The 10,671-nt window shown below is 32.5% G+C and overlaps 1 long non-coding RNA gene across 1 annotated transcript; it reads right to left on the reverse strand.

Annotated features, from left to right (window-relative positions):
- Positions 1-687: 687 nt before the first annotated feature.
- LOC121873405 lies at positions 688-9,888 on the reverse strand. The gene is made up of 5 exons (XR_006090227.1): positions 9,798-9,888; positions 8,329-8,423; positions 5,202-5,296; positions 2,190-2,284; positions 688-789 (listed from the first exon to the last, which is right to left on the reverse strand). It is a non-coding gene; the product is annotated as an uncharacterized LOC121873405 (long non-coding RNA).
- Positions 9,889-10,671: the final 783 nt, after the last annotated feature.

A 10,671-nucleotide genomic window follows, 5' to 3' on the forward strand; every position in this document is an offset into this window, starting at 1 on the left:
TAGTGACAGAAGCAGGTAGTGGGAGTATAGGAAAACTGTTCACCCCAATACAATCTAAACACTTTTGTGTTAGATAAAATTTGAACACTTAAGGTTAGGTTAAAATAAAATGATACATTCAATGGAATGTATCATTTTTGTATATGGGAGTGAAACAGTTAACAATCAATGCTAGCATATTTATAATCAACTTCACTGTATAAATATGAATCATAACAAAGGGGCACAATTGATCTCGGATTATCTTGCCTAATTTCATTACCGTATAATAACGGTCAAATGGTTATGTATCGGTTAACAACAGTTCAAGGTCAAAGGGCATAATATATTTTCAGTACAGGTGCACCTCTACTTACGATCGAGTTATGTTCCCTAGGCTTGTTTGTAAGTCCAACTCTACTCTTGTAGATACCAAACATATTGCAAAAAATGAAAAGATTATGGACATTTAGTACAGCTATACCAATACAACCTGAAAACCTGCACACTCTTTCTCTCTCTTTTGGTAATGTTTGTTCTATCCGGAATTTTCTTTCAAATAATCTAGTCTCATCCACATTAAACACCTGTTCTGGCAGGTAACCTCCCTCAGTGATGATATTTTGTATCTCTGGAAAGTTTGTAAGCAAGTTGGAACGTTTCTAAGAAGTTAGAGGAGCACCTGTACTGTAGTTAAAAAAGGGACACATCTTACCTGCTGTGATGGCAAGTGTACTGGTGAAAACACATTTCTTCAATCTCCATGATCCACCCAAAGTCGATGGACAGTAGCCCTTATTGGACAATTACCTATAACAATTCCAATAACAATAGAATATATATATATATATATATATATATATATATATATATATATATATATATATATATATATATATATATATATATATATATATATATATATATATATATATATATATATATATATATATAAAGAAAATATTGACAAAATTCGAGAAATTCTAAAGGTGACAAAAAAAGTTACTTCCTTTAATCACATACTATCTCTGACAACACATCCTTCTCCACACACACACAAATATGTTTAAGTAATATATCTTCACAAAAAGCTATTAGCAAATAAACCCATGAATGACTTCCTTGACCAATTCTTCCCAAAGACCTCCTTGGCACTACTAAAATATACATTTTTCTTTCATCTTTTTTTACAAATAACCACTCACTTGGTATAATTTAAAACTCTTTTCAGCTAATTAAGGATCCGCTAACAATGCACTACAGAACTTTGACATAAAAGGAGGTTTAAATAAATACGTTACTTTACACATGCAAACTTGTGTATAGGTGAACAAAGGCAGTTTTGTGTGCCAGGAATACAATCCCTCTATAATAGACTATAGGAGATAACTGTAAGTCAGGCAAGTTACTATAGCTAGAGGTACAGGCACCTCCAGGTGTGTTGGTAACCAACACTCTGCGAGGCGAGAGTACTGTACATTAATTTTTCCTATATAATTCTCCACAACTAACCACTCAAACTGCTCGATAGTGACAGAAGCAGGTAGTGGGAGTATAGGAAAACTGTTCACCCCAATACAATCTAAACACTTTTGTGTTAGATAAAATTTGAACACTTAAGGTTAGGTTAAAATAAAATGATACATTCAATGGAATGTATCATTTTTGTATATGGGAGTGAAACAGTTAACAATCAATGCTAGCATATTTATAATCAACTTCACTGTATAAATATGAATTATAACAAAGGGGCACAATTGATCTCGGATTATCTTGCCTAATTTCATTACCGTATAATAACGGTCAAATGGTTATGTATCGGTTAACAACAGTTCAAGGTCAAAGGGCATAATATATTTTCAGTACAGGTGCACCTCTACTTACTAACGAGTTATGTTCCCTAGGCTTGTTTGTAAGTCCAACTCTACTCTTATAGATACCAAACATATTGCAAAAAATGAAAAGATTATGGACATTTAGTACAGCTATACCCTTAATACAACCTGAAAACCTGGCACACTCTTCTCCTCTTTGGTAATGTTTGTTCTATCTGGAATTTTCTTCAAATAATCTAGTCTCATCCACATTAAACACCTGTTCTGGCAGGTAACCCCCTCAGTGATGATATTTGTATCTCTGAAAGTTTGTAAGTTGAACGTTCTTAAGAAGAGGAGCACCTGTACTGTAGTTAAAAAAGGGACACATCTTACCTGCTGTGATGGCAAGTGTACTGGTGAAAACACAATTCTTCAATCTCCATGATCCACCCAAAGTCGATGGACAGTAGCCCTTATTGGACAATTACCTATAACAATTCCAATATCAATAGAATATATATATATATATATATATATATATATATATATATATATATATATATATATATATATATATATATATATATATATATATATATATATATATATATATATATATATATATATATATATATATATATATATATATATATATATATATATATATATATATATATATAAAGAAAATATTGACAAAATTCGAGAAATTCTAAAGGTGACAAAAAAAGTTACTTCCTTTAATCACATACTACCTCTGACAACACATCCTTCTCCACACACACACAAATATGTTTAAGTAATATATCTTCACAAAAAGCTATTAGCAAATAAACCCATGAATGACTTCCTTGACCAATTCTTCCCAAAGACCTCCTTGGCACTACTAAAATATACATTTTTCTTTCTTCTTTTTTTACAAATAACCACTCACTTGGTATAATTTAAAACTCTTTTCAGCTAATTAAGGATCCGCTAACAATGCACTACAGAACATTGACATAAAAGGAGGTTTAAATAAATAAGTTACTTTACACATGCAAACTTGTGTATAGGTGAACAAAGGCAGTTTTGTGTGCCAGGAATACAATCCCTCTATAATAGACTATAGGAGATAACTGTAAGTCAGGCAAGTTACTATAGCTAGAGGTACAGGCACCTCCAGGTGTGTTGGTAACCAACACTCTGCGAGGCGAGAGTACTGTACATTAATTTTTCCTATATAATTCTCCACAACTAACCACTCAAACTGCTCGATAGTGACAGAAGCAGGTAGTGGGAGTATAGGAAAACTGTTCACCCCAATACAATCTAAACACTTTTGTGTTAGATAAAATTTGAACACTTAAGGTTAGGTTAAAATAAAATGATACATTCAATGGAAAGTATCATTTTTGTATATGGGAGTGAAACAGTTAACAATCAATGCTAGCATATTTATAATCAACTTCACTGTATAAATATGAATTATAACAAAGGGGCACAATTGATCTCGGATTATCTTGCCTAATTTCATTACCGTATAATAATGGTCAAATGGTTATGTATCGGTTAACAACAGTTCAAGGTCAAAGGGCATAATATATTTTCAGTACAGGTGCACCTCTACTTATGAACGAGTTATGTTCCCGAGGCTTGTTTCTAAGTCCAACTTTACTCTTGTAGATACCAAACATATTGCAAAAAATGAAAAGATATGGACATTTAGTACAGCCATACCCTTTAATACAGCCTGAAACCTGGTACACTCTTCTCTTTGGTACGTTTGTCTATCCGGAATTTTCTTCAAATAATCTAGCTTCATCCACATTAAACACCTGTTCTGCAGGTAACCCCCTCAGTGATGATGTTTTATCTCTGAAAGTTTGTAAGTTGAACGCTCTAAGAAGAGGAACACCTGTACTGTAGTTAAAAGGGACACATCTTACCTGCCAGATGGTGCAAGTGTGTACTGGTGAAAACATTTCAATCTCCATGAAAGTAAGGTCAAAGCCCATGGACAGCATTCTTATTGGACAATCACCTATAACAATCTAACAACAACAGAATATATATATATATATATATATATATATATATATATATATATATATATATATATATATATATATATATATATATATATATATATATATATATATATATATATATAAAGAAAATATTGACAAAATTCGAGAAATTCTAAAGGTGACAAAAAAAGTTACTTCCTTTAATCACATACTATCTCTGACAACACATCCTTCTCCACACACACACAAATATGTTTAAGTAATATATCTTCACAAAAAGCTATTAGCAAATAAACCCATGAATGACTTCCTTGACCAATTCTTCCCAAAGACCTCCTTGGCACTACTAAAATATACATTTTTCTTTCTTCTTTTTTTACAAATAACCACTCACTTGGTATAATTTAACTCTCTTTTCAGCTAATTAAGGATCTGCTAACAATGCACTACAGAACTTTGACATAAAAGGAGGTTTAAATAAATAAGTTACTTTACACATGCAAACTTGTGTATAGGTGAACAAAGGCAGTTTTGTGTGCCAGGAATACAATCCCTCTATAATAGACTATAGGAGATAACTGTAAGTCAGGCAAGTTACTATAGCTAGAGGTACAGGCACCTCCAGGTGTGTTGGTAACCAACACTCTGCGAGGCGAGAGTACTGTACATTAATTTTTCCTATATAATTCTCCACAACTAACCACTCAAACTGCTCGATAGTGACAGAAGCAGGTAGTGGGAGTATAGGAAAACTGTTCACCCCAATACAATCTAAACACTTTTGTGTTAGATAAAATTTAAATACTTAAGGTTAGGTTAAAATAAAATGATACATTCAATGGAAAGTATCATTTTTGTATATGGGAGTGAAACAGTTAACAATCAATGCTAGCATATTTATAATCAACTTCACTGTATAAATATGAATTATAACAAAGGGGCACAATTGATCTCGGATTATCTTGCCTAATTTCATTACCGTATAATAATGGTCAAATGGTTATGTATCGGTTAACAACAGTTCAAGGTCAAAGGGCATAATATATTTTCAGTACAGGTGCACCTCTACTTATGAACGAGTTATGTTCCCGAGGCTTGTTTCTAAGTCCAACTTTACTCTTGTAGATACCAAACATATTGCAAAAAATGAAAAGATTATGGACATTTAGTACAGCTATACCCTTAATACAGCCTGAAAACCTGGCACACTCTTCTCTCCTCTTTGGTAATGCTTTTGTTCTATCCGGAATTTTCTTCAAATATCTTAGTCTCATCCACATTAAACACCTGTTCTGCAGTAACTCTCAGTGATGGATATTTGTATCTCTGAAAGCTTGTAAGTTGAACGCTCTAAGAAGAGGAGCACCTGTACTGTAGTTAAAAAAGGGACACATCTTACCTGCTGTGATGGCAAGTGTACTGGTGAAAACACAATTCTTCAATCTCCATGATCCACCCAAAGTCGATGGACAGTAGCCCTTATTGGACAATTACCTATAGCAATTCCAATATAAAAATAATATATATATATATATATATATATATATATATATATATATATATATATATATATATATATATATATATATATATATATATATATATATATATATATATATATAAAAAAAATATATATATATATATATATATATATATATATATATATATATATATATATATATATATATATATATATATAAAGAAAATATTGACAAAATTCAGAAATTCAGTTAGTGACAAAAGTTACTTCCTTTAATCACATACTATCTCTGACAACACATCCTTCTCCACACACACACAAATATGTTTAAGTAATATATCTTCACAAAAAGCTATAAGCAAATGAACCCATGAATGACTTCCTTGACCAACTCTTCCCAAAGACCTCCTCGGCACTACTAAAATATACATTTTTCTTTCTTCTTTTTTTACAAATAACCACTCACTTGGTATAATTTAAAACTCTTTTCAGCTAATTAAGGATCAGCTAACAATGCACTACAGAACTTTGACATAAAAGGAGGTTTAAATAAATACGTTACTTTACACATGCAAACTTATGTATAGGTGAACAAAGGCAGTTTTGTGTGCCAGGAATACAATCCCTCTATAATAGATTATAAGAGATAACTGTAAGTCAGGCAAGTTACTCTAGCTAGAGGTACAGGCACCTCCAGGTGTGTTGGTAACCAACACTCTGCGAGGCGAGAGTACTGTACATTAATTTTTCCTATATAATTCTCCACAACTAACCACTCAAACTGCTCGATAGTGACAGAAGCAGGTAGTGGGAGTATAGGAAAACTGTTCACCCCAATACAATCTAAACACTTTTGTGTTAGATAAAATTTGAACACTTAAGGTTAGGTTAAAATAAAATGATACATTCAATGGAATGTATCATTTTTGTATATGGGAGTGAAACAGTTAACAATCAATGCTAGCATATTTATAATCAACTTCACTGTATAAATATGAATTATAACAAAGGGGCACAATTGATCTCGGATTATCTTGCCTAATTTCATTACCGTATAATAACGGTCAAATGGTTATGTATCGGTTAACAACAGTTCAAGGTCAAAGGGCATAATATATTTTCAGTACAGGTGCACCTCTACTTACGATCGAGTTATGTTCCCTAGGCTTATTTGTAAGTCCAACTCTACTCTTGTAGATACCAAACATATTGCAAAAAATGAAAAGATTATGGACATTTAGTACAGCTATACCCTTAATACAACCTGAAAACCTGGCACACTCTTCTCCTCTTTGGTAATGTTTGTTCTATCCGGAATTTTCTTCAAATAATCTAGTCTCATCCACATTAAACACCTGTTCTGGCAGATAACCCCCTCAGTGATGATATTTGTATCTCTGAAAGTTTGTAAGTTGAACGTTCTTAAGAAGAAGAGCACCTGTACTGTAGTTAAAAAGGACACATCTTACCTGCTGTGAGTAGCAGGAGTGGCTGAGGTGACAACACAATTCTTCAATCATGATCCACCCAAAGTCGATGGACAGTAGCCCACCCATTGGACAATTACTATAACAATTCAATATCAATGGAAACATATATATATGCTCAGCATATATATGCTGTATATATATATATGCTCTGTATATATAAATGTAAATGTATGTATGTAGCAACGCTGCTGCTGCTGCTGCTGTATATGTAAATAGCCAGCCAACATGTATAGCAACAATAGCTGCTGCTGCTCTTAACCAACAACATATGCTCACTGCTCTGCTCTTGCTGCTGTATAAAGAAAATATTGACAAAATTCGAGAAATTCTAAAGGTGACAAAAAAAGTTACTTCCTTTAATCACATACTATCTCTGACAACACATCCTTCTCCACACACACACAAATATGTTTAAGTAATATATCTTCACAAAAAGCTATTAGCAAATGAACCCATGAATGACTTCCTTGACCAATTCTTCCCAAAGACCTCCTTGGCACTACTAAAATATACATTTTTCTTTCTTCTTTTTTTACAAATAACCACTCACTTGGTATAATTTAACTCTCTTTTCAGCTAATTAAGGATCTGCTAACAATGCACTACAGAACTTTGACATAAAAGGAGGTTTAAATAAATAAGTTACTTTACACATGCAAACTTGTGTATAGGTGAACAAAGGCAGTTTTGTGTGCCAGGAATACAATCCCTCTATAATAGACTATAGGAGATAACTGTAAGTCAGGCAAGTTACTATAGCTAGAGGTACAGGCACCTCCAGGTGTGTTGGTAACCAACACTCTGCGAGGCGAGAGTACTGTACATTAATTTTTCCTATATAATTCTCCACAACTAACCATTCAAACTGCTCGTTAGTGACAGAAGCAGGTAGTGGGAGCATAGGAAAACTGTTCACCCCAATACAATCTAAACACTTTTGTGTTAGATAAAATTTGAACACTTAAGGTTAGGTTAAAATAAAATGATACATTCAATGGAATGTATCATTTTTGTATATGGGAGTGAAACAGTTAACAATCAATGCTAGCATATTTATAATCAACTTCACTGTATAAATATGAATTATAACAAAGGGGCACAATTGATCTCGGATTATCTTGCCTAATTTCATTACCGTATAATAATGGTCAAATGGTTATGTATCGGTTAACAACAGTTCAAGGTCAAAGGGCATAATATATTTTCAGTACAGGTGCACCTCTACTTATGAACGAGTTATGTTCCCGAGGCTTGTTTCTAAGTCCAACTTTACTCTTGTAGATACCAAACATATTGCAAAAAATGAAAAGATTATGGACATTTAGTACAGCTATACCCTTAATACAGCCTGAAAACCTGGCACACTCTTCTCCTCTTTGGTAATGTTTGTTCTATCCGGAATTTTCTTCAAATAATCTAGTCTCATCCACATTAAACACCTGTTCTGGCAGGTAACCCCCCTCAGTGATGATATTTGTATCTCTGAAAGTTTGTAAGTTGAACGTTCTTAAGAAGAGGAGCACCTGTACTGTAGTTAAAAAAGGGACACATCGTACCTGCTGTGATGGCAAGTGTACTGGTGAAAACACAATTCTTCAATCTCCATGATCCACCCAAAGTCGATGGACAGTAGCCCTTATTGGACAATTACCTATAGCAATTCCAATATTAAAATAATATATATATATATATATATATATATATATATATATATATATATATATATATATATATATATATATATATATATATATATATATATATATATATAAAGAAAATATTGACAAAATTCGAGAAATTCTAAAGGTGACAAAAAAAGTTACTTCCTTTAATCACATACTACCTCTGACAACACATCCTTCTCCACACACACACAAATATGTTTAAGTAATATATCTTCACAAAAAGCTATTAGCAAATAAACCCATGAATGACTTCCTTGACCAATTCTTCCCAAAGACCTCCTTGGCACTACTAAAATATACATTTTTCTTTCTTCTTTTTTTACAAATAACCACTCACTTGGTATAATTTAAAACTCTTTTCAGCTAATTAAGGATCCGCTAACAATGCACTACAGAACATTGACATAAAAGGAGGTTTAAATAAATAAGTTACTTTACACATGCAAACTTGTGTATAGGTGAACAAAGGCAGTTTTGTGTGCCAGGAATACAATCCCTCTATAATAGACTATAGGAGATAACTGTAAGTCAGGCAAGTTACTATAGCTAGAGGTACAGGCACCTCCAGGTGTGTTGGTAACCAACACTCTGCGAGGCGAGAGTACTGTACATTAATTTTTCCTATATAATTCTCCACAACTAACCACTCAAACTGCTCGATAGTGACAGAAGCAGGTAGTGGGAGTATAGGAAAACTGTTCACCCCAATACAATCTAAACACTTTTGTGTTAGATAAAATTTGAACACTTAAGGTTAGGTTAAAATAAAATGATACATTCAATGGAAAGTATCATTTTTGTATATGGGAGTGAAACAGTTAACAATCAATGCTAGCATATTTATAATCAACTTCACTGTATAAATATGAATTATAACAAAGGGGCACAATTGATCTCGGATTATCTTGCCTAATTTCATTACCGTATAATAATGGTCAAATGGTTATGTATCGGTTAACAACAGTTCAAGGTCAAAGGGCATAATATATTTTCAGTACAGGTGCACCTCTACTTATGAACGAGTTATGTTCCCGAGGCTTGTTTCTAAGTCCAACTTTACTCTTGTAGATACCAAACATATTGCAAAAAATGAAAAGATTATGGACATTTAGTACAGCTATACCCTTAATACAGCCTGAAAACCTGGCACACTCTTCTCTTTGGTAATGTTTGTTCTATCCGGAATTTTCTTCAAATAATCTAGTCTCATCCACATTAAACACCTGTTCTGGCAGGTAACCCCCCTCAGTGATGATATTTGTATCTCTGAAAGTTTGTAAGTTGAACGTTCTTAAGAAGAGGAACACCTGTACTGTAGTTAAAAAAGGGACACATCTTACCTGCTGTGATGGCAAGTGTACTGGTGAAAACACAATTCTTCAATTTCCATGATCCACCCAAAGTCGATGGACAGTAGCCCTTATTGGACAATTACCTATAACAATTCCAATATTAAAATAATATATATATATATATATATATATATATATATATATATATATATATATATATATATATATATATATATATATATATATATATATATATATATATATATATATATATATATATATATATATATATATATATATATATATATATATATATATATATATATATATATATATAAAGAAAATATTGACAAAATTCGAGAAATTCTAAAGGTGACAAAAAAAGTTACTTCCTTTAATCACATACTCTCTCTGACAACACATCCTTCTCCACACACACACAAATATGTTTAAGTAATATATCTTCACAAAAAGCTATTAGCAAATGAACCCATGAATGACTTCCTTGACCAACTCTTCCCAAAGACCTCCTCGGCACTACTAAAATATACATTTTTCTTTCTTCTTTTTTTACAAATAACAACACTCACTTGGTATAATTTAAAACTCTTTTCAGCTAATTAAGGATCAGCTAACAATGCACTACAGAACTTTGACATAAAAGGAGGTTTAAATAAATACGTTACTTTACACATGCAAACTTGTGTATAGGTGAACAAAGGCAGTTTTGTGTGCCAGGAATACAATCCCTCTATAATAGACTATAGGAGATAACTGCAAGTCAGGCAAGTTACTCTAGCTAGAGGTACAGGCACCTCCAGGTGTATTGGTAACCAACACTCTGCGAGGCGAGAGTACTGTACATTAATTTTTCCTATATAATTCTCCACAACTAACCACTCAAACTGCTCGATAGTGACAG

The sequence above is a fragment of the Homarus americanus genome, unplaced genomic scaffold (genome assembly GCF_018991925.1).
Source record: "Homarus americanus isolate GMGI-L3 unplaced genomic scaffold, GMGI_Hamer_2.0 scaffold3488, whole genome shotgun sequence".
In the NCBI taxonomy this organism is placed as follows: domain Eukaryota; kingdom Metazoa; phylum Arthropoda; class Malacostraca; order Decapoda; family Nephropidae; genus Homarus; species Homarus americanus.